General features: G+C 34.3%; 1 protein-coding gene across 4 annotated transcripts in view; it reads right to left on the bottom strand.

The window, feature by feature from the left end:
* Positions 1–5,287, bottom strand: part of LOC106872148 (monocarboxylate transporter 12) — a 40,558-nt gene that overhangs the window by 19,177 nt on the left and 16,094 nt on the right. The window contains exon 1 of one of the 4 annotated variants that reach the window (XM_014919025.2): positions 1,469–1,628. The exons of 1 other annotated variant lie outside the window; for it this stretch is intronic. The gene's annotated coding sequence lies outside the window, so the exon portion shown is untranslated. Of the gene's footprint in view, positions 1–879; positions 1,007–1,107; positions 1,233–1,468; positions 1,629–5,287 lie in introns of those variants that run through there. 2 more of the 4 variants (XM_014919023.2, XM_052975120.1) reach the window with 2 other exon arrangements.

The raw sequence follows: 5,287 nt of genomic DNA, 5'->3' as shown, positions 1-5,287 counted from the left end.
TATATATATATATATATATATATATATATATATATATATATTTGTGTGTGTGTGTGTGTAATTGAAAAAAAATTGAAGTCAACAAGGACGGTTGGACATTTATTTTCAATCACTACAATTGTTTCTACGCATCATAGTTCTCCAGGCGTCCAAGTACTTGATTATGCAACCGTTTACCTGCATTGTGAGACCTAGTTGTATTTCCTCAGGCGATATGTAAATATTGTCTCCGTAAGTTCAAATTCTATGCTTCAAAAGCATCCTCTCTGTCTTTGGACTTAGTAGTAGCCACTTCTTGTTGATTCCAAATTTTCTTTCAATCATCTATTCACACACGACAGATGCCCAAATGCAAACCTGGAAGTGCGTATAATACTACTACTGGATAGCACAGGGTGAAATCTAAAAGTGGATGAGTTTTTATACTTTTATACATATAAAAGAGAGAGTAAGGTCAAGTGTATAATGAGGTCATGCATTGTATCACGATTATAATGTAATGCAGCAATACCAACAGCTTATATTACTATGTAGTTAACAGTAACATAGTATACTACTGGTTAAAGAATTTCACATTCAGCGAAATCAGTTACCAGGAGAGATGTACTTTGGTACCAGTAAATATGTCCTTCTACTATAATGCAAATATTTCACCTTAAGTTCAAGTATCTTATGCAAGTTACCTTGATATGCCAATATTTCGTGAATGTCTGTATACCTTATATATATATATATATATACGGATATGCCAGGGTGTGTGTGTGTAAGGTGTAATAATAAAGGGATAGTTTGAAATTCATTAAATATGTACATTTTAAGTTTCTGTAATATATATAAGAAAATATTTAAAAGGAAACACTTCCTTTACGTAAACCTTACCCATTTAAAACATTTCAAAATATGAAGAAGCAACTGGTGGAAATATTTCAACACACACACACACATACACATGCCACTTCTAAGCACAGCAAACGTATGTATATATGTATGTATGTTTACAGAAGTGCACGTATTAAACCGTTAAATAAATACGATAACGCACAGATACAAACAAACACACGAATTCACAGGAAAAAAAAAACACAACAGAAAGACAGTTAAACATACCTGTAGAAATGATCCTGGAGAAACTGTGATATGACTCAGACATAAACAATCAATGAGAACATGTAGTTCACAAATCAAATATAATAGGTCATTCAATTTGATTCTAAGAAATGCGCAATTCAAATAGAATGAAAGGAGTGAATATAAGGTAACACGAAAACGTAGATTAAGAGAACGGTTCTTAAACAGACAAATGCTAGCAACATACTCAACGAAAAATATTAGTGAAAATGTTTTGACCGATATCCTTTTTGTTGATGAGGAGAAAGAAGACAGCGTGCATCGATATAACTTTTCTCTCTTTGCTTTTATGTTAGAAAAGTTTAAAAGTTTAAAACCGTCTTAATTTGATAAAACTTACCAATTCGTTGACTGCTCCACCCATGAGAATTATGAGACGTTTTGCCAAAGCTGTTTTAGCGCCGCGTATATGGCATCGCTGATTCGACGTTGACTTATTTGAATCAGATGTTTTAGCATTTAATCCAGCATTTTATCCAGCATTTAACCCTTTAGCATTTAATCCAGCCATATCCGGCCCATATATTCGACCTGTTTTATGTTCAAACTGACCTGATCCAACTCCTTACACCTACCCTACAATGTCATTCTAAAAATACATAATCACATGACTGAAATCTCAAAGCTACGATTAATTCAAAACCATGTAAATAAATTAGCATTATATTTGACAAAGAAATCTGAATGCTAAAGAGTTAATGTTTCTCTCGTTCTCTTCCTTCCTCATTCTGTCTGTCTGTCTGTCTGTCTGTCTCTGTCGCTGTCTCTCTCTCTCTCTCTCTCTCTCTCTCTCTCTCTCTCTCTCTTATTTCTCTATATGTCCCTGAGGAGAGGGAAATCTTGAAATAGTCTATTGTATTAAAATATGCACACAATATTATTCTGTAGCTTGAGACAAAAAGAACGAATCCTATAACACTATAGAGCTTTCAAGCAATCTTATCTGGCAGCAATGGACTTCTGACTGGCAAGCTATATGTCTAAAATCGTCGAAAAAGACCGAAAGTATTACTCGATAAGACTTTTATCAACCACTCACCGGCTATCTATTAAAAAATATGCATGGCTAAGGTACGGTCACACGTAGACTTTGCATCGTCAATCCAGAACCCCCAATCTTTTCCAATATACCGATTGCTGGAAGCTGTCCAGAAACAAGCCGCTAGACGAATGCCCTCCCGTCATTCTCTGACCATAACTTGAAAGTCTTGTTTCTCTGGTAATCAACACACTAAGGCTTCGATATCAAACATCTGGCTTGGAAGAAGCCTGTGAAAGTATCCCCCAGCTTTCTATCAATAATTTTGATCACCTTTTTGAATTCAACACCTCTACCACCATTCGTGACCATGCTCATAAAATAAAATAAACTAACCATGTTAGTTGTTGGCTGTCAGGATACTGTATCCTTACAAAGTTCCATGCTTCCCTAAATTTGCACTGCCCTTGAGTGCCTACGCACCCTTTCCTCTTTGTAGCTTTTTTGCCATTCATTTTTCCGTTTCGGGTTTTAACCTGTTTACTTTGGCTATCATTGTTGATTCTTTTTTGTCCCGTTTTTTTACCCTTTTCCAACGAGCTGTAGTAAACATGGGCATTGTATACAATAAGCTCATTGTTGTTGGTGTAATAATAAATTGTTGTTATTGTGTTAGTTCTAAGCTCGCTAACATTATGGTCATTATTATACTCGTAATACTGTTCTACTTATGATTGTAATTGGGGCAATCGTTTGGGTTGTTATCATCACTATCATTAATAGATTCAGAACTCTGCTATGGCAGCAAACAATTGTATAATATTTAATACACATCCTATACAGCAAACGTGATCGCGTATTTAACAAACGTATTATGTTAACATGTTGATTGAAAAGACTCGTTTAAACTATTAAATGGTTCACACTATCTTGTCTCTTAGTGTCACCTACCGAATAGTCTTTACGTCCTTCGATGGAATAAGTGAGTTTCTAATTGCAAATTACGACTTAAGGGGAATATTTTAATGCCAGATTAATAGTTTTGATGCAACTAAAAAGTAGAGATCATTTTAAGTATTTAAATTTTAAAGGTTAATTAGAACATCCATATACCGTCGTGGCCAAAAAGTTTGGACCATAGGTCTTAAAATTAGAATTTTTATATTAAATGCCCATATATATACGTTGTATATATTTGAATTGAATTGTACTTTGAGCATAACAATTTTAATTTTTGAAAAAATGTTCCAAACTTTTAGTCACGACTGTATTGTGATGCTAATTAAATATATGTATCCTGGGTCGTTGGGTAACACAGACAAATAGATGTATTAAATAGCAACAATATAAATTCTTCAACTTTAAAAATTATTTCCGCTTCTAGAGGATACACCATAAATACTGAATGACAATTAAGACCAGTTCCACTCGAGAAGGAGAGATAATCTCTAGACTCAAGGATTTCTCAAAAGCTGACATGCCATAAAGGAAAAAGACAGGCTTGTTATCTGGTGATTAGAAGACAATCGTGGACGCGTATTTCTGTTTCAATAAGCGTCATCGGCTCGACAATCATCCGACCTATCTCTAGTAGTCATGGGATTTAGACTCATTCGAAAAAAAGTGTAGAACTCATTTATGGCCAAGGTAATTTAAAATAACTCAGACTGGCCAATGTGGCCAAATACAGGTATATCAAACATCATACAGCATAAATTCTCAATTTATAAAAAAATCATCTCAATATCTAGCGGATGTTTCATAATTAGCAAATAACAATTAAGCCAACACTTCTTGATGATTTGTTTTCGGGAGAAAACATCGATCTTATAATAATGTGATAATATTAAAATCATAAGCTTATAATTATCAGTTGCTGATTATTACTTCGATAAATCCTTTGGGTCATATTGATCACATAATGAGTGTTAAGAACATGTCACAATATTAATTCTTAGTCAAAGCCTGTTGAGTTTCATTTCCGAAATGCTTTATTCGTTCGTTGGAAAAATTCAACTTACTGTAATTTTTTTTACACAATTCTCTGGCTACACTTCAGTATTAAACTATTCAAAGGCGACGAGCCGACAGAATCGTTAGCACGCCGGGCAAAATGTTTAGCGGTATTTCGTCTGTCTTTACGTTCTGAGTTCAAATTCCACCGAGGTCGACTTTACCTTTTATCCTTTTGAGGTCGATAAAATAAGTACGAGGCTGCAGTAGAAAACACTTGTCTAAGGTGCTGCGTTGTGTGGGTGAACCCAGAACCCTGTAGTTGGGAAGCAAACTTCTTCTCACACATCCACCTAAAAGTTAATGAATTTAGTTATAACTTAACATTCTTTTTTAAATTGTCTTTTCGCGTTACGTAATTTTTGTGTCACGTCACGTATCTTGGAACCTACTACCAACGTACGTTGAGGTATACCCGTTGTTGCATGTTACTTATTCAATCATGTGGAAGGGTTGTTATAGTTAAACAAGACTCCCCCCCCCCACTTCCACCCAAATACCTAACAGTGTGATTTAAACATATTTTTTTGTTTCAGTGTTATCTTTAAATTTGAGAAGAGTTGCAGCTGTTCTTGAGACGTTGACAATAATCTATTAAAACTTGACAAAAATATTTTTGAATATATTTTTGAAATTTTGTGTTAGGGTGGTGTTGTCGGTGGTGGTCGTTTAGAAATTGTCTGGTTCATTTCTTGTTAGCGAGGTTAATTGCAATTCTTTATTTCCTAATTGCATTTTAGAAACGTGTGTGTGTGTGTGTGTAGGTAATCTGTTAGCTGTCCATAAGTTAGAAAAAACACTTTCCATATAAGATACAGAATACGTATATTTTTATATCATCAAACAATATTTTACTTGTTATCTATATATATAAAAATGAGAATGTGTGTCTGTCTGTCTGTCTGTCTGTCTGTCTGTCTGTCTGTCTGTGTGAATCCCTAAAACTCGAGAACTACGCAACCAATTTCATTCAAATTTTACACATGCCTTACTTAGGGTTCCAGTTGTGTTTTAGTCAAAAAAAATTATTAACTTCTTGCAGAGTTCGAGCACACGGCAACATAATATCTCCTCCACTATTTAAGTATTACGTGTCAAAAGTGAAACAAAAACACTCATGTCAAATACTTTCACTTTAAAAATGAAACTATTCCACTAACTGAAACA

The sequence above is a fragment of the Octopus bimaculoides genome, chromosome 20 (genome assembly GCF_001194135.2).
Source record: "Octopus bimaculoides isolate UCB-OBI-ISO-001 chromosome 20, ASM119413v2, whole genome shotgun sequence".
Taxonomy (NCBI): Eukaryota; Metazoa; Mollusca; class Cephalopoda; order Octopoda; family Octopodidae; genus Octopus; species Octopus bimaculoides.
Note: the sequence above shows the minus strand (reverse complement) of the source record. Positions and strands in the feature narration are given on the sequence as shown.